Here is a 20,620-nt window from a genome sequence, read left to right on the forward strand (position 1 = left end):
GAAGAATATAATAATTCCAATCCCAAAGAAAGCAGGTGTTGACAGATGTGAAAATTACCGAACAATCAGTTTAGTAAGCCACAGCTGCAAAATACTAACACGAATTCTTTACAGACGAATGGAAAAACTGGTAGAAGCCGACCTTGGGGAAGATCAGTTTGGATTCCGTAGAAATACTGGAACACGTGAGGCAATACTGACCTTACGATTTATCTTAGAAAAAAGATTAAAGACAGGCAAACCTACGTTTCTTGCATTTGTTGACTTAGAGAAAGGTTTTGACAATATTGACTGGAATACTCTCTTTTAAATTCTGAAGGTGGCAGGGTAAAATACAGGGAGCGAAATCTATTTACAATTTGTACAGAAACCAGATATCAAACTTCCTGGCAGATTAAAACTGTGTGCCCAACCGAGACTCGAACTCGGGACCTTTGCCTTTCGCGGGCAAGTGCTCTACCAACTTTTTTTGCTTTTTTTTTTAAATAAAATCTGAAAATTCCAGCGCCGGCCGGGGATTGAACCCCGGCCCGGCTGGGGCGAATAGCCCCAGCCGAGGCGCTGGAACGTTCCAGACCCCCTTACCACTTTTTTTTCTACCCTTTTTTTCATCTCTCTTTTTTTCTTTTTTTCTTTTATTTTGCTTTTTTTACATTTTTATTTTTTTATTTTTTATTTTTTTATTTTTTTCCATTATATCAGTTGTAATACAAACAGTAAAAAATGACTGTGTTGAAAATAAATAAAAAACAAACTGACGAAGGGGACCACATCCAGCAATCCACCGCTTATAGGGCCTCAACGCTAACCACCTTTTTTTTTTTTTGAGAATGCATAAAAAAAACAAGGCAGCCATGCGCAAAAAGTTGGCAATAAAGTGAACTAAAAAGGGCCATCTTGCTCGCCGCGGTCACATTGCTAGGCGGGCGGCCAGGAACGGGCGGTCGTCATTACATTGGACATCACCAGCCACCAATCGTTGGAGCGCCCGGGGCCGCTGCACACAGTCAGAGACTGTTTCTGTTACCATAGGGGAATCGTGGAAAGATCACATCTACAGGTTAATGTCTTCTCACACCCGGCACACCCCAGCTGGGTGGTGGGTCCATGAATGACGAACCCAAATAGTTCGCAAAAAGGTTCCGGTAATCCTGTCTGTTCGTTAAGACCAGAAACTCGTCGATCATATAGTACCATAAATCGAGGACGTCTTTGTCTCCATCGCGGTATATGTAGTGTATCGCCATTCCTCGTACCCAATTAACCGCATTCATCCGGGTCATAGGGAAATAGACAGCGTCGGGATGAAAGAGTTCTTGGGGTAAAATCGAAACGTAGGGGCGGCGGAGGAGGAAAGCCAGGATCTGGCGGATCAGTTTCCAGCACTCACGCGCGGGGCCACAGTTCAGTCTATGTTCGTCCGTGTCTAACGTCGTGCAACGGGGGCACACAGGGTCGTCAATTAGGTGAATGGCATGCAGCCGTTGTCGGGTTGGAAGTTTCTCGTTAACGACCACATACCACGTCGACCGCACGAAAGTAGACAGGAACGGCGCGTGGATGGCTCGCCATACCCGTGGCCAGTCGACCGTAGGGTGGCGCCGTACAATGTCGTTATCCGGAGTCCAGTGCTGGAGAGCACTATAATAAGTCTTCGCTGTCGGATTCCGTGTCTCCGATATAACCCGCAACACATAGCTATGCTCTACGAAAAACGTTCTAATATGTGACAGCGAGGGCGATAAATGTCCAACTGGTACCGGTGGGTACAGCGTACGTGGGGCCACTTCTTCAATCAGTAGGCCGGGGAGACTGGCTGTTGGTGAAAGCCAGAGTCGCCTCATGGAACGGAGATACAGTGCCAGCGCTCTGTGCTTGACGTGAGTGAGTCCAACACCGCCTTTGTCGAAGGGTAAAGTAAGCGTAACAAAACGGATCTTGAAAACAGCACCATCGTTCACCACGTGTCCAAACACTGCCTGTATCCTGGAAGCCATCTTGTCCGTTATCGGCAGTACATGGGCGTAATGGTTAAGGTAAGACGCCATGTACACATTGACGTATTGGGCGCGTTGCAAAATGTTCAATGATCTGAATTTACTGAGACGAGCCTCTAAACGGAGTCGTCTTAAGACCATACGATACGTAAAGGCCGCCGTGCTTTGTATTTGTCGATGGAGTGATATCCCTAAACACTTGAGCATCGGGACCTTTGTCAGAGGTACGGCCAGACCTGCATGCATTCCTCGTCCTACCTCCATGTAGCGTGATTTCCGAAGGTTGAGCACACTGCCTGCCACCGCCCCATACTGGTGGAGCCAGGAAAACGCCGTGTGTATTTCGTCACCAGACCGTGCTAAGAACATCACATCGTCGGCGTATGCACCACATCGAAAAGGTTACGGAACGGAGGGTAAGTCCTTCTAAGCGTCGCTGTAGTCCGTGAAGAGCTGGTTCGAGGGCAACGGCGAAGAGCATGGCAGAAAGAGGACAACCCTGCCGGCCGGACCTGTTGACACGGACGGGGGCGGACCGACAGCCGTTGATCATAATCCTCGTGACAGCCCCATGGATCAATCGAAGCACAACAGACGTCGTCAGACGCGGGACACCGATGTGTTCCATAACAGCACGCAGGAAACCATGGTTAACGCGGTCGAAAGCATGGTCGAAGTCCAGCGCAACAAGAGCGCCTTGGAGGCGGCAAGTTTGCATGAGCGCCACCACGTCTCTATAGGTGCTTAAAGTCGTAAACACATTAGTGTCGCCCCCGAGGCAGGTTTGATCAGTGTGAATGGCCGCCATTACCGTAGGTTTGAGCCTCTCACGGAGCATGCGTGTCAACAGCTTATAGTCAGTGTTTAGCATTGTCAACGGGCGAAAATCAAGAGGGCGACGGCCTCCGCCGGGTTTGGGCACAGGGATCAAGAGACCCTCAGTAAAGTCAGATGGTACCTGAAAATCGGCGTCCAGGAGTTCACTGTACATCCTGACCCACATTGGGCCCATGAGATCAAAGAACCGCTTGTAAAATTCAAGAGGGAGGCCGTCAGGGCCAGGCGTTTTCTTGGGAGAGCCACGCAACAGAGCCTCTCGCAGTTCTTCCAAAGTCACCGCCGACAAGAGCGTAGCATCATCTTGTAGGTTCCGAGAGACTGGTAGGTCAGATAGGACTTCCCTGACCCCTACATTCATGTGGGACTCCCTCTCGTAAAGAAGTTTATATGACTGTGTGAACGCTCGGACGATATCCATTTGTGCGTCAACGCGTCGCCCATCCTCCGTCTCAACCTCGGTAATGAGCTGCCTCTTGCGTCTTCGGCGTTCTTGAATGATATGGTGGAGGGAAGGTCGTTCACCACGAACATCATCAGTCGTCCTCGCTCGCACCCGCACACCCGCAAGACGTACGGCGTTGATACGAAGCAATTGTGCCTTGACGCGTTGTACTGCTGATTGTCGCTCTGGCGACGGCGGTTGTACAGCCAGTTCGCGGAGCGCAGCATAGTAAAAATCAGTAGTCGCAGTATACCAGCGCGCTCGGTCGCGTCCATAGCTGACTAATGTTCGGTACAGTGCGGGTTTTGCACACTGTAACCACCACTGAAGTACAGAACGGTAGGCGGGTAAACGCCGGTGGCAATTGCTCCATGTGGACTCGACTGCGCGTCTGCAATTTAACTCATCAAGAAGGGCCACATTGAGGCGCCACGGACCCCTACTTCGGCGGACGCGCTGGCGGGGAAGGGTGAGAGTACACACATATGCGAGGTGATCCGTGAACGCTGCCGGCCACATCTCAGCGTCGACAACGGCCGATCGTAGGCCGCGGGTGACGTAGACTCGATCCAAACGGCTCGCAGAGTGACTAGTAAAGTAGGTGTGTGCTCGACGGTCGCCGTGTTGGATGATCCAGGTGTCCAACAAGGCCAAGTCCTGTACAAGTGCCTGGAGTGCCGGGCAGGTGGTATAGTGTGGCTCCTGGTCGGATGGGCGGAGCACACAATTAAAATCGCCGCCTACTACCAAGTGGTCGGTATTGCCCTGGAAGAGCGGGGCTATATCTTCGGCAAAAAAGGTGCGCCGTTCTCTCCTTTTGCCGGTGCCTGAAGGAGCATATAAGTACACCAGACGTACTGTACCAATCGTGAGTGCGACCCCCCGGGCCGACGGTAAATAGGAGACATCAGTGGCCATTATCCCTTCCCGCAGTAGAATCGCCGTACCTCCGCCGCCCACATCTGCAGACATAGTGTAGGCGTCATATCCGTAGGCATCGAGACAGAGTCCTGATAGGACTTCTTGAAGGAAAACAACGTCCAGATCCGCAGCGCGTAACGTATCCTTCAGCATACGGGTCTTGACATCAGATGTAATGCCATTGACGTTGATCGTGGCGAGGCGGTATGCCTGGTCCATCAAGTCTCGGGAGGTGACCATGGTATGACAGGAGGGCAGTAGTCGTGACGTGGAGCGCCGGTCTTGCGAAGTGCTAGGCAGCGACGAGAGGTGCTCATGCCGCCCTAGGCGTCTGTCGCCGGCCGCGTAGACGCTGCCATCGGCATCGGTGCATCGTCTTGGTCCTGAAACGCATCCTGCAACTCCATCTCCTTCGCCCAGTCGCCCAGGGACGTTGACACCACTGGATCTCGAGAGGCAGACGGAGGCAAGGGTGCATCCCCGGTGTCGGAGCTGCGGTGATCTCCCGCATCCCCATGTGGTCCAGACCCAGCGGTAGTGGGAGAAGACGTCGAACCTTGTGAGACGGGAGGGTCGCCTGTGTCGGCGCGGTGGAGCGGTTGAGGCACCTCGTCATCCAGCGGTGTCGCCTCGGGCTGTTCTACGTCGTCGGTTGTCTTGAGCCGCTTCTTATGACGCTTGGGTGATTTCTGCTTACGCTGCCGCGCCTCTGTTTCCGACGTAGGGCAAGGGGAGGACGCTGCATCCTGTGCTTCAACTTCCATCGCACCGTCGGCGAGCCGTTGTGACGGTGCGCCGGGGTCCGACGAAAGGACATCAGTACCATCAGCACTGAGAGACGCTTGGGGCTCCGTGGAAGCTACTGCAGGGTCCTCCAAAGCTCGCACCAATACAGTGGGGTCGTCATATACAGTTGGCGTCTCCCGTCTCGCCGCCGCAACATACGTAATCGGCAGAGAAGTCGGTGTCGACGGACGAATCTGGTCGGTCGAGGGTGTCTGCACGACACGGCGTTGCAGGCATTCGGTACGCATGTGTCCCGTCTGGCCATAACCGGAGCAGGTTCTCGGCTGACCGTCGTAAATAATTATTGCCCTGCAACCAGCGATCGTGAGATACGAAGGAATATGGCGATGCAGGTCAATACGGACTTGTCGCACCCCGTTAAGGACAGGGTAGGTGTCGAAGGTCTTCCATTTTTCGGCCGTGTGGCCAAGAACTGTTCCATAGGGTCGAAGAGCAAGGGTGACCAGATCCGCTGGAACTTCAAAAGGGAGCTCAAACACGCGAACATTTTGGATTCCCAATCCAGCACGTTCAAGCGTCACCACACCCACGTTTCCGTTTGAGTGGCAGAACCGATAACCTGCCGTCGAGCGTCTGAGAAGTTTGTCACATGCTTCGTCGTCAGTGAACTTAAGATATACGACGCTGGAGACAATAGATAAGTGGATACCGATCAGCTCGTTAGGATCAACATGTACCACATCGCGTAAAAAACGCTCTACTTCGTGGGCCTTGGGTCTAGAGTACGTAGTGTCGAACTGCAGCTTGATCGTGGCTTTCCGATACGAAAGAGCCATCGTGTGTCAGGAACTTGACGGCAATACGTAACACTAGCGCGCCGGCGCGGTAAACAACAACACACCCGAAAACGCGACACGGAGCGGCCGGGACGTACCGCACCGCTCCACAGCCAAAGGCCGACTGCCACCAACTGAGCTACCGAAGCACGACTCACGCCTGGTACTCACAGCTTTATTTCTGCCAGTACCTCGTCTCATGTGAGTACCGGCCGTGAGTCGTGCTTCGGTAGCTCAGTTGGTAGAGCACTTGCCCGCGAAAGGCAAAGGTCCCGAGTTCGAGTCTCGGTCGGGCACACAGTTTTAATCTGCCAGGAAGTTTCATATCAGCGCACACTCCGCTGCAGAGTGAAAATGTCATTCAGGAAACCAGATATCAGTTATAAGAGTCGAGGGACGTGAAAGGGAAGCAGTGGTTGGGAAGGGAATGAGACAGGTTTGTATCTTCTCCGCGATGTCATTCAATCTGTATATTGAGCAAGCAGGAAAGGAAACAAAAGAAAAATTCGGAGTCGGTATTAAAAGCCATGGAGAAGAAATAAAAACTTTGTGGTTCGCCGATGGCATTGTAATTCTGTCAGAGACAGCAAAGGACTTGTAAAAGCAGTTCAAGGACGACACACATGTCCATGCCCGAGGCAGGATTCGAACTAGCGGTCGCGGGGTTCCAGACTGAAGCGCCTAGAACCGCTCGGTCACAACGGTCGGCAGACTGTTTTCCTATCATGTTATAAGTCACTGTCATTTCGGGCATTCTTGAGTTTTGTAACTTAAAATGGTTGTTTTTTTCATTTTCAGTAACTGTTCGTAATTTTTTTTATAATTAAATTTTCCTTGAGAGATTAAGTCTCACATGACGTACGACACTGATCTTTATCTAAGAAAATCAAGGAAGCAAAAGGAATGAATTAAAATTTGTGCCACTGACGGGACTCGAATGCAGGTCATTTCGTTTTCTCGTCCGAAATGCTTATATTATCAATAGTGACAAATAAGGGAAAAATAAGCTGAAGATGTGAATTGAAGTTTGTGTTGGGCACGACACACGATTTGAGTAGTTCGTGCAGCAGTGTTCACCGTAGTGCTGTGGAGGTGTAATGTTTAGTATATGTGTCCAGTCAGGAAGAAGACCCGAGTTTGAGTCGCGGACCTGGCACAAATTTTAACTCATTTTTTCTGCTTCCCTCATTACCGTAGATATTCTCAAACCGTTTCTTCTTTTGGATGGTGGGATGATTTTGTTTCAATTTTCAAGGGCCTGTTGACCCAACTAATAAAGTTACTTTTCCTGAGTAGTGTTAATAAACATCTTGATACAAATGATGTTCAGTCCCTATTTAGTTCAGACCTTCCACTCTTAAGCCAGTATTGCGTATTATTCTAGTAGCAGAACGTTGTTATGATCCACAGACCTCTGGGCTGTGAGGAAAGTACACTCCCACTCGGATAATGGTATTTCTGTGCAGTGAACAACTCTAACCCCAAAACAATTTCATCGCCTGGCAAGCTTTTGCTGTAAAAACACAAGAACACATGAAAATTTGAGAAGAAATATTTCGAACAATTTTCGAAATGCTAGCGGAACAACAGCTCGTGGTACAAGTCATTAATTGCCCACCAAGACATCGACGAAGAAATTTAAGAAATCGCTTTATCTTCAGCATAACATTAGGACGCCAAAAACGAGGAGTTGAAAATGGACAGCGATTGCATTCCACAGTACTACAAGGTTAGAATCGTCAATCTAGTGAGAGAGTGCACGATGGAGTTGGGCTATTCTTTTGTAGAAGCGGAGCTTCACACCTAAAAAACATGAAATGTTCCAAAAGATAGAAAGAATTTATAATAGAAGTTGGAACAAGGCATGAACGACTTAAAACAGTTTATTCGTGGACCTATGATCGTTTCACAGAAGCTCGTGAATGTACTCAGTAGGTGAGGAGAAAAGGCTGGACCCATGTGCTCTTTTTTTGCTAGCCAATTTCCTGATTTAAATTTTCGAGCTTCTGACTTAGAAGCCGTGCTCATCAAGCGAAGACTTCGGATAAGAAAAATCACCAGATTTGCATCCGAGAGGGAAAGAGCTTCGCTGCTGCAAGTCTTTGATGCAGCTGCAAATTTCCGACTGCAGACTCGAGCGCTCATACCTAAATACCACGGAGATTTTGTTATTAACACTGATCAAACAGGTATTACACAAAAGTACCTGATTCATTTGCATCAATTGGAATACAAATTTTTTAGACCATACGATGTTAATTTGTGAATGTTTGTTCTAGGTTGGCAGTATCAGTCAATTTATCACTGAACTCTCAGTGAACGCTGAACAAAGGTGGTTCTTGCGCAGCGAAAGAATATCCACACGGTGATACATACATTTGTACACTGCACAATATGCTGTAAATTGCTACCAACGGTCTTCATTTGCTTTCAAGGGACCACTGCCTCATTTGGGCCAAGGGTGCAAAAAGCAGTTGATGAGCATGCACATACATACAAAAATGCGATGATATCTTCAAAGTGCGCCAAACTAACACCAGTACTACACAGGCAATTTCTGATTGACGTCTTGACGCCACATGTGAGAGAAGAACAATTTCTTTTGCTACTTGATTGATGGAGATGGCAAAACGAACCCAGTTATCCACAATGGTATTTTTCAAGTCAGAGAGAGTCTACCAACGAGCAGTATTACACTAATTCCCCCAAAATGTACTTACTTGGAGCAGGCCTGTGACGTTTATTTTTACAGGCAGGTGAGACTCTATACAGCGACTACAGAATTTCTCGTACATCTTTGAACACCATAGAGAGATATCTTTGAGAGAACATCGCATGAAAATAGTCAGTTGTATACCTTCTGTTGCCTGCTGAGTATTCACTGATATGATCACATATGCGTGTATGCCAAGAAACTGTGTGACGGCTGTGAACCGTTTACGAACATGAACTAAGTTTGTTTCCCAGCTGAAATATCAAAAACTATATTCACGCAAAAGTCGGCGTTCATTAGGTGTGCTGTATGACACAATAATTATTGTCTCTACGAACAGTATCTCCTGATTTGTGCAGTGTTCCATACGTGTCACAAATTTAAGTACAATAATGCCCATAAGATGACTATACTGATTTGATTCAAGATGATCGTGTATCGTTTTTTATTTCCAATGTCCTTACAGAAATAAGTTGTTTTCGTGTTTTTCAGGATAAATACTGTGCAAATAATAACCGATTCAGTAAATATTGATCATTTTGACTGTCATAGCAAATGTATTTGTTAGAGTTACATGAAAATTTAAAAAAAAGCACCAGCAGCGAGATTCTATCCAGAGACCTTTCACTGATGAGAGTAAGCAGTTAATTACTTGACTCTGGACAGCTTGCCCGGTGTCAACCACACACTTTTACATATACCAAAAATTTTCAAACTCTATGTTCTCGAAAACATTTCAGGTTTGCGCCTTTCTCTTTGCATAAGTTGAAGTCTTATCCATGCTCTACACACACTGTCAACATGAATCAAATCGGAGAAGGCAAGTATGTACGATCCCCTTTTAGTGCCAACTGAGCGAGTAGCGTATCAAATTCTAGATAAGTGCTAGTGTCTTTAGAATCGGTGTAGCTTTGATAGCTGCTTCAAATAAACAGTAATGTTATTACTAGTATTTCTATGCATCGTGTAGTACAAATTCAGGCTGTATCGAGTGCTACAATATGTGATGGAAAGAAGTTCCCTGATCAGTTCCATTACAATCTTCATCAGTAAACTGGTCCATAATGTTATGTATACTGTTAGCGCACAACTAAAACTGCCGTAAAAACAAAGCCGCGACAAATCGAGCAGTACTGAATGCAACCTCGAGGGCGAAGCGCAAAGCGGGCATTGCATCTATTATTGAAAGACAAAATGAATGGAATAGATTCGTTTCCAAACAAGGTATCCAGCGTGTAACGTCGACATCTGTACTTCTGTACAGATGTTCTCTTTGCAATACAGATACAAAAGTAAGAGTTCGGGGAAACAAACTGTGTTACGGTCTCCCGGAGACCACAGGTCCATGAACAACCTATGAAATTTTGTAGGTGCACTTGGGTTGCACCTTGTGTATTAAAATTAATATGCGAGAACTAAAATCAGGTTTACAACTCATTATCTTGCTTATATACAGTGTCCGACAAAATGTGGAAGCATCCATAAGGAGATGAGGAAACGAAATGAAACTTCATGCGTATAGATAGAAAGTGATATTATTGAAGTTACTACAAAATCTAGTCAAGTATACAAGTATCTCGTCTGTATGAGCCCTGTTATCAATATTACGTTGCACCCCTATGTAATGGATGTATGCATTGATTTGGTTGGCCCACAGCTCCTGTAACTGGTCCTTGATATCGTGGATAATGGCCCCGGGACGAAGTTGATGGCCAAACTGCTCACAGACAGATTCTATCGAAGGCAGAGCTGAAAATATTGCTGACCTCAAGAATATCTGAACATCATGAACTCAGTTTGATGAGACATGTGCCATTTGTGAAGGAGCATTGTCTGTTCAAAAATTGCAACGCGATATTGTTGCATGGTAGGTAAACCACTAGGATGCAAGATGGCTGAGATGTTCCGTTTCGCCGTCTGCGTTCCTTCAATAACAGCAAGCTGTGACGTGATGTCATTCGCCATGGCTCCCCATACCATGACACCACAGTAACGCAGCTGTACCTCTTCAAAACACTGAAAGTATAGATTCTTTGACTATATTCGCAGACGAATGCCAACAGCGGCGCTTCATCGGTGAACACAATACCACGCCGTTCTCTGGCATCCATACTTTACAGTCACGACACCATTCCAAAAGTAGCTCCTTGTGTTGTGTAGCTAACGGCACACTACGCTTGAGAACATAATTCTCTAGTCTGGTTGTTGCTTGTCTCAGACCAATGGTGTTGGATGATACAATTTTGTATGGAGCCAGTGGTATCATACAGAAATCGCGCCATTAGGGACGGCTCACTGCTATCAGCAACTATGGGAGGCGTTCCTGAAAACCACACGTCCCCTCTCAGCATAGCAGCGTCCTCACACTGAGGTCAACATAGTGTAGAGCTAGCAGGGGCTCTGCCCAATTGGTGACGTCATCCGAAGGAGACAACATCATACCAAGGAGGATGTCAAATCAGACACCTTTCAGCCGTCTAGTTTCTAAACATATTTTATTTGGCTATCAGTTTCGGTGATTTACTACGCCACCATCTTTGTCAGCAGATGCTAATTGAGGTGATCGCTAGAGCAAGCATAAATCTGCTAAGATCAGTATTACTGGCCCCTGTTCTGACCAGAACCGAAATGGAATCTTCCTTTAAGTCGCTCATGCGCCTGAAGATGGTGTAGTGAATCGCCGGAACTGATAGCCAAATAAAACTAGACGGCTGAAACGTGTTTCATTTGACATCCTGTATCGAGTAGATGAGTCCCGCAACCATCTCTGAAAAGACGGACATACAGAGACCATAGCGTGGAGGTTCGATATGCTTGGTACGTGTGTGGTGGTCACGGTGCACGTGACGATCTTACTGCTCGTCTCACATTCACCTGCAGTAAAGTCGGGGCGCTGTCACATCCAAACGCCCCACAAAACTGGTTGTTGCACATTTAAACCACCTGGCCAAATGGAGACCCACAATGAACCCGGTTTCATTGTCTGTGAGCTGAAGACAAAACTACAATACGCGAGTATGCGGCATCTTCATGTCCTCCTGAGTTATTACGCAACATCTGACGCTGTTGGCGCCCATTATGTACTTAAAAACACCAGACATGTACGACACTAATGTACAGTGTTGGCCATTCTACCTGTCACAGAAAATTGCAACTATAATAATTTATATTGTCGCCGCCCGGGTGTAAGTGTATGAAGCTATGTTGACATCCTTCTTGTGGACGCTTCACCTTTTTTGTCAATCAGTATATAATAATCATATATAACAATCACTAAGTAATAATCATATAATCTTTGTCACATATTTTCTATGTTTAGTCACTTTACGTTTAACATGACACACACTTTTAATTTTTTACCTCATGTTCTTTTTCCCTGGGCCATGTGCTGTACAAATTTTCCTTCATCCTTCTATTGTTTAAAAAGGGTATCTATGAAACTTTCAAATCATTAATCAAAAAGCTTTTTGGCAACAAAATCTTTCGATATACAATAGTGTAAATTTAATGTGTAATTATTTACGGAAACGACAGATATCCTAAATGACGGTGGTCGGAAATGATTTGGAAACTGTCATCATGTCCTCGCCCTCTCCAGCTGAGTTTGTAGAAAGTTAATAACAAGCGTATGTAGAAAGTATTAATGTGTTTATAATAGCTCGGTTGTATCTATATTGCACTTGGGAATGAGCAATCACTCGAAACCAATAGCACTAAATAAAGTATGTTAAAAACAGCTCTGGTAGATTAATATTACAGTAGTAGGCACTTCATGTGGTATTGAGGCTTCAGAACAGCTTACATAAGAAATACTTCAATTAGAGTTATATACGTTTCGTCAAAGGCCTTTCATCATCCTGTTATCTGTGTATCAGTCCAATTTAAAGCCACGTTCTAAGAGTATTATGAGCACATATCTCATTTATTTGGTTCCTGCGAATCTTCAAGTCCAGAACGACCAATTGGTGATTCGTCAAGTGGATCTTCTTGTGTCCCATATTATTCCTTTGTATTCCCTTATGACTATCCTCAATAGGTTTTCCATGTGTATGGTTACACTGTTTTGCTATTTTCGACTAAATATAGATTTAATCGAAATTGTTGTCAATGGTTTTACACACCTCCTCCATAACCTTCACCAACCCTGGCCTATCTCTCCCGTGATGCCATCTTTTTTATAACAGACTGAGCCATGTGCATTGCACATAGTTATATAAAAGTTCTCTTCCAGTGTATGCAATAAGTTTGCCACTGCGTGACCAGCGAGTCTGCCGCATAGGTCATGTGTAAGCTTACACTGGCTTATATTATTCCATTTTTCTGATATAGTGTTCGTGGAACAGCAACCGACACAATACAGAAAAAGTGTATGTTTGTGTCTGCAGTCAAAATTTATTTATTTTGCCTGCTGACTACAGATTTCGGCAACAGTACAAACCTCAGGCCATCCTATGATCAAAATATAAATCATTACATAGTTAGACCATTAGAGCAAGATCAAATTACGAAATACTATCGTCTGTGACTGCAAACGCATGGTATATAGTGAACCTTAAAGTCAATAGGTAACTTTTTATCCCTGACACGCAGTCGACACGTCCACTGTCCAAGTAGGTGTGTTAAATTCTTAAAGAAAAGGTCAATGTTGAGCTTTAAGTAGACGCGAGCTGCGGCCAGCAGTGATAAGGAGTGTCCCCAAAGTGTATTTTATTTATTATTATTATTATTACTTAATCTCTTAGAAAAAGTCACTATGTTTAAGATACGAAAAATAGCATAAAAATTGAAAATAGCAGACGTAACAAAATATCCCTCACTGTAATAAAAGATTGAAAGGAAAATAGCTAATGTGTTTAGTCAAGTTTGCATTTCACAATTATATACAATTTATACCACTATAAAACATTGCTCTGACCATGAATCTTTACATTAAGCAAGTGTCGTAATAAAGCGTACAAAATTAATTTTTATTGAGAAGAAGTCAATGGTCCAGAATGGATAGTGACATACTTTAGCTAAGTGTTGCCTTGAAATCGTCAGTTGACGATCTTTGGCGAATCTTCAGTTTCATGTTTGTCCGAGAACTGACCACTTGTACGCCGGGCCTCTCGGTGGCGCTGCAACGCGCCCTCTCCACGCCGTGCCGCAGCTCATTGACCAGTCACGACCGCGGTAACCACTCTACGTGTGTAACATGTAGTTGTGGAAGACCCTATTGATGGGCTTTGATATTAGGCGACCACACGGGATCACAAGCAGCCGTGCTGCACTGTGAACGTTATCCTATTGTGGACTGTAATCCAGTTAATAAATTCTTAACCTGGCGGTACTGTCTGTCAATAGGTAAGGTGGCGATTTTAAGCCCATTGTTACTTTGAGCGTTGACAAATTAAAACACCCGTAAGCGAAGTTCATTGGAATATCGTGGTAATACTTTTTCATAGTGTTTCGCTGTACACAATGTCACTTCGTACAGGTGTCTCACAGTAGCGTTGCAAGATCGCTTCTGGCCTGGGGCCTGTACTCACCAAAAAAGCAGCCACAGAAAACGAGGGCGTGCAGCGCGATGAGCGAGTCTCGAACCCAGGGCACCTCGAACACGTGCTGTACCTGCTGCGGCTGCGGCTGCACCGCCAGCACCGTGGCGTTGCCGCCTTCTCTCATGGCCGCCGCCGCCGCCGCCGCCTCCAAGTCGTCCTCCTCGTCCATGGCGGCCACCACACTCCACCTGCACAACGGACACGCCGCTTCAACCGCCGACCAACCGCGAGCCTAATACACTACTGGTCATTAAAACTGCTACGCCAAGAAGAAATGCAGATGATAAACGGGTATTCATTGAACACATGTATTATAATAGAACTGGCATGTGATTACATTTTCACGCAATTTGGGTGCATACATCCTGACAAATTAGTACCCAGAACAACGACCTCTGGCCGTGATAACGGACTTGAGACTCCTGGGCATTGAGTCAAACTGAGCTTGCATGGCGCTAACAGGTAACATTTGTCCTTGCAGCTTCAACACGATACCACAGTTCATTAAGAGCAGTGAATTGCGTATTGTGACGAGCCAGTTGCTCGGCCACAATTGATCAGACGTTTCCAATTGGTGAAAGATCTGGAGAATGTGCTGGCCAGGTCAGCATTCCAAAATTTTCTGTATCCAGAAAGGCCCGTACAGGACCTGCAACATGCGGACGTGCATTATCCTGCTGAAATGTAGGGTTTCGTAGGGATCGAATGAAGGGTAGAGCCACGGGTTGAAAGTGCCGTCAATGCGAACAAGAGGTGACCCAGACGTGTAACCAATGGCACCCCATACCATCACGCCGGGTGATACGCCAGTTTGGCAATGACGAATACACGCTTCCAATGTGCTTTCACCGCGATGTCGCCAAACACGGATGCGACCATCATGATGATGTAAACAGAACATGGATTCATCCGAAAAAATGACGTTTTGCCATTCGTGCACCAAGGTTTGTCGTTGAGTACACCATCGCAGGATCTCCTGTCTGTTATGCAGCGTCAAGGGTAACCGCAGCCACGGTCTCCCAGGTGGTAGTCCATGCTGCTGCAAACGTCGTCGAACTGTTCGTGCAGATGGTTGTTGTCTTGCAAACGTCCCCATCTGTTGACTCAGGTATCGAGCTGTGGCTGCACGATCCGTTACAGCCATGCTCTCTACTGCTAGTGATACGAGGCCCTTGGGATTCTGCACTGCGTTCCGTACTACCTTCTTGCACCAACAGATTCGATATTCTGCTAACAGCCATCGGATATCGACCAACGCGAGCAGCAATGTCGCGATACGATAAACCTCAATCGTGATAGGCTACAATCCGACCCTTATCAAAGTCGGAAACGTGATGGTACGCGTATCTCCTCCTTACACGATGCAGGCAACGCCGGTCAACTGCTGCTTGTGTATGAGAAATCGGTTGGAAACTTTCCTCATGTCAACCTGTTATAGGTGTCGCCACCGGTGGCAACCTTGTGTGAATGCTCTGAAAAGCTAATCATTTGAATATCACTGCATCTTCTTCCTGTAGGTTAAATTTCGCGTGTGTAGCACGTCATCTTCGTGGTGTAGCAATTGTAATTGCCACTAGTGTAGTACTGTCGTCGGCGGCAACGAACTTCTAAATCTTGCAAAAAATCCAAGGTGATTCTGATCGGCAAAACACAGTGAATGAATTCATTGAACGACAGCAATGCTAATGTTAGTGATGCCAACACTATTAGTGATGTCTACACTACGCATGTCCCTCCTCTTTCGGAGAACTTCTGCGAGGTGTGAAATTTTAACCACATAAGATTAACGGAGGACATCCAGAAAGTTCAAAGAAGCGCAACTCGTTTTCTATTACCAAAAACCAGGGGAAAGATTTTCTATGAAATGAGACAGTACTTGGTGCGGATATCATTGAAACAAAGGCATTTCTCGTTGCGGCGGGATTTACTCACGAGTTTCAATTACCAACTTTCTCCTCCAGATGAGAAAATAGAGGACTTTTCGGAAAGTATGTTCCCATCTATCGCGAAATGGAAACCACTGTGAAAATCAAAAATATTCTACTTACAATACATAGCCACACCTTAGAGCTACTTCTCTACATAGTCCCCACTCAGACGTAGACATTCGTTTTAGTGTTGTACCAGCTTTCCAATAAATTCGACATGGAAGGCTGCCGCCGGTACTTTCCGCAAATTCCCTAAATACGTCTACAGCTCATTGTCCTTGCCAAAATGTTGTCTCCATAGGCAACGGTTCACGTGAGCAGAGATGAAACTCAGGCGAGCCAATTATAGGCTGCGCTGTGGATGATTAAGCACTCTCCATCGAAAACGATGCAACAGCATCCTCATTGCCGTGCAGAGTGCGACTGAGAATAGGTATGAAGCACGAAACACATGAGAGTTATGTTATGTGGGTTGCACGACATCAGGCGATATCCCTCACTTAGCGTAAGACACTATTTTCTAATTATAGTGCTCACAGTGCGCTCAGAATTGAAAAGAGCTACTTGCCGCGATCGACAGACATACTAGCGACACTACCCTACGCATCTGTGCAAAACTTAACTGGATTTTCGCAGTGATTTTCATTTCGCCACCGATCAGAACTTATTTTCAGATTACTTCTCGTATTTTTTTTTTTTTTTACGCTGACCCACATAAGGAGAAACGACCATAAAAATAAAGTAAGGGAAAGCAGAGCTCGCACAGAAAGACACAGGTGTTCGTCTTTTCCACGCACTGTTAGAGAATGGAATAACAGAATTACTGTGCAAGCACATTTGAAAAAACGTTCCTACTATTTCACCGTTTCAACTTGGCGCAGACAACTGGGGTACACTACTTCCGCCCTGGGGGGAGGGGGGGAGGGGGAATGAAGGGCTGGTGACAGGAAGGACATCCAGCCATCCTTTGAAACTAACGTTGCCAAAAATCCATAGTAACAACTCAGACCTGGCAGTAACTGGAACGGGATCCGGATACAACTACAATTGTGCAAGTGGTTCGATGAACCCACTGCAAGCTATTAAGTGTGATATACAGGTTAGCCACGTAGATGTAGATTCCGGCGCCACTAAGACCGAAATCCCTTCCTCAAAGAAGACGCAAAAAGTATTCTACATTCGAACCAAGGACAATTGTCAACATAAGTGACTCAAAACAATTATGCGCTGTGTAGCGAAGAAACGTTAGTTAATACAAGTGAGAATGATGTTCCTGATAGTACAGGGTATCTCTATTAGCGTCAGACTCAAACAGGTGATAGTGGGTCCACAACTGTTTACATGCAGACAGGGAACCAAAGGTCGGAAATGCATATTTATTGTCTTAACGGCACACACATTGTATACCGCTTAACAACAAAGTAGCACCAGTCGCAATGCAAGCATGGCAAAGGGCACTTTTTCAAAGATACCTGTTGTCTGATGTACTAGGAGGCAGGCAATATGGACCCAAACAAGCAGGTTTGCATCCACCTCCACGGGGATTTTACGCACCAGCATCTTGACGTAAAGGCTGTGTCGTCCGAACATGACACAGCCAGGGCAAAAGCACCACAAGTGCTAAGATGCGAGCTGGAGCCAGCTATTTTTCTCCGAATTCCGAACATCTTACACCATTTTAGATTATCGAATGCTTTTGCCAGGTCTTCAATACCGATGAACGTGTCTTGATTTTTCTTCAGTCTTCCTTCCATTATCAACCACAACGTCAGAACTGCCCCTCTGGTGCCTTTGCCTTTGCTAAGCCAAACTGACCGTTATCTAGCAGGTCTTCAGTTTTCCATTCTTCTGTATATTATTGTTGTAAGCAACTTGGATGCATGTTCTGGTAACCTGATTGAGTGATAATTTTCGCATCTGTCAGCCCTTGCTGTCTTCAGAATTGTGTGGATCGTATATTTCTGCAAGTCAGATTTAATGTCACGCCGGCCGGGATGGCCGAGCGGCTGTAGGCGCTACAGTCTGGAACACAGAGACTGCTACGGTCGCAGGTTCGAATCCTGTCTCGGGCAAGGATGTGTGGGATGTCCTTACGTTAGTTAGGTTTAAGTTGTGGTGTCACCGCCAGACACCACACTTGCTAGGTGGTAGCCTTTAAATCGGCCGCGGTCCGTTAGTATACGTCGGACCCGCGTACCGCCACTATCAGTGATTGCAGACTGAGCGCCGCCACACGGCAGGTCTAGAGAGACTTCCTAGCACTCGCCTAGTTGTACAGCCGACTTTGCTAGCAATGGTTCACTGAGTAAATAAGCTCTCATTTGCGGAGACGATAGTTAGCATAGCCTTCAGCTACGTTATTTGCTACGACCTAGCAAGGCGCCATTATCAGTTACTATTGATACTGTGAATCATGTAATGTCAAGTGCGACGTTCGTCATTAATTGATTAAAGTTAAGTATTCCACCAGCTACGTCCGTTTTTCTCAATTCTAATTCCCTTGTCATATTCCAGACCTCACGCCAGCCTGCGTGAGGTAAAACGCGTGCATTTCGGCCTCCTCTAGTAACACGGTGTTGACTCTCCTGTCAACCACAACATAAGTAGTTCTAAGTTCTAGGGGATTGATTACCTCACAAGTTAAGTCCCATAGTGCTCAGAGCCATGTTTTTGTAATGTCGCCAGACTCATACAATCTACACACCAACTTGAATAGTAGTTTTATTGTCACTTCCTCCAATTATTTTGGAAATTCTGTTGGAATATTATCTATCCCTCCTGCGTTATTTGTTCTTAAGTCATCCAAAGCTCTCTTAAATTATGATTCTAATGTTGGATCCCCTATCTCTTCTAAATCAACTCCTGTTTCTTGTTCTAGCACGTAAGACAAATATTTCCCTTAATTGAGTCCTCCAATAAACTCTTTCCACCTGTCTGCTGTAATGCCTGTTGCACTCGTAATCTTACCACCTTTGCTTTTAATTTCATTGAAGTTTTTTTGACTTTCCTATATGCTGAGTCAGTTCTTCCGACAAGCCTTTCTTTTGCGATTTCTTCACATTTTTCATGAAGCCATTTCGTCTTAGCCTCCCTGCACTTCCTATTTACCTCATTCCCCAGCCACTTGCATTTCCGTATCCCTGAACTCCTCTGAACCATTTCTGTACTTCCTTCTTTCACCGGTCAACTGAAGTTTTTCATATGTTACCCATGGTTTCTTTGCAGTTACCTTCTTCGTATCTTTATTTTTCTTTGTAATACTATCTATGATGAAACAGAGTTTTCATTAAATATGTAATGACAATAATTCAGAAAAGGTACTGTACTCACAGATACCGGTGTCTGGGAAGGATGAAATCTCTCACCAACATTGTTTTATATAAAAAAAACGATATGTTTAGAAAGATGAAATGGGAGGCTCATTCGGTGTCCTTTTTGGAGACGATGCGTCACTAAGTGTCGTGCTCTATTGAGATGATCTATGCATTGTGCATTACAGAGCAGCCTTTATAAGCAATATTTTGCCGTTAATTTGTACTTCGCGCCACATGTGGTCCTGCTCGGCAGGCCGCATCAGCACTAGCTGGAGCCGTTCCGGCGTGAGACCAGAGTATGGCGATGATCTGCTCCGCTTCGAAAATGGTGCTATTGGTGCATCTCCCGGAGGGCAAAGCCGTGAACGCAGTGGCGTGCATAGTCTGTGGCGGTTCGTCAGCAATGAGCCGAGGGTGCATAGAGCTGGTGGTGACATGAACTCCTAAATTGCACTGCTCCGAAAGTTAGTGTGAAGTGGTCCCGCCCGAGCAGACTTCCGGCTCTTTGTGATGCTCACAGACTCACAAAGCGTGCTGCACAGACTACAATATCTGGCGTTTAATAAACAAGAACGTATGTCTCGGATGTTTTGATGGGCGACGTTGTGCACTTAGTCGGCTTATTTTGGATAAAACAACATCAAGACATTCTCCCTAACGAAACTGTTGAGCGCTTCGCAAAGAGGAGCGTTACGGAAGGACAGTTCCGTCCAACACCAATCCCTTATATGGGGCTCAACTCGATTGTCAAGAACGCTGTTTACCACGACTATTGATACGTAAACAGCATGGTTTCAGAAAACATCGTTCTTGTGCAACGTAGCTAGCTCTTTATTCGCACGAAGTAATGGCCGCTATCGACAGGGTATCTCAAGTTGATTCCGTATTTCTGGACTTCCGGAAAGCTTTTGACACCGTTCGTCACAAGCTACTTCTAATCAAGCTGCAGGCCTATAGGGTATCGTCTCATTTGTGCGACTGGATTCGTGATTTCCTGTCAGGAAGGTCGCAGTTCGTTGTAATAGACGGCAAATCATCGAGTAAAACTGAAGTGATATCAGGTGTTCCCCAGGGAACCGTCCTGGGACCTCTGCTGTTCCTGATCTATATAAATGACCTGACTGAGAATCTGAGCAGTTCTCTTAGATTGTTCGCAGATTTACCGTCTAGTAAGGTCATCCGAAGACTAGTATCAGTTGCAAAGCGATTTAGAAAAGATTGCTGTATGGTGTAGCAGGTGGCAGTTGACGCTAAATAACGAAAAGTGTGAGGTGATCCACATGCGTTAAAAAAAAAAAAAAAAAAAAAAAAAAAAAAAAAAAAAAATAAACACGATGGAATT

Source organism: Schistocerca gregaria, chromosome 5 (assembly GCF_023897955.1).
Source record: "Schistocerca gregaria isolate iqSchGreg1 chromosome 5, iqSchGreg1.2, whole genome shotgun sequence".
NCBI classification, from domain to species: Eukaryota; Metazoa; Arthropoda; class Insecta; order Orthoptera; family Acrididae; genus Schistocerca; species Schistocerca gregaria.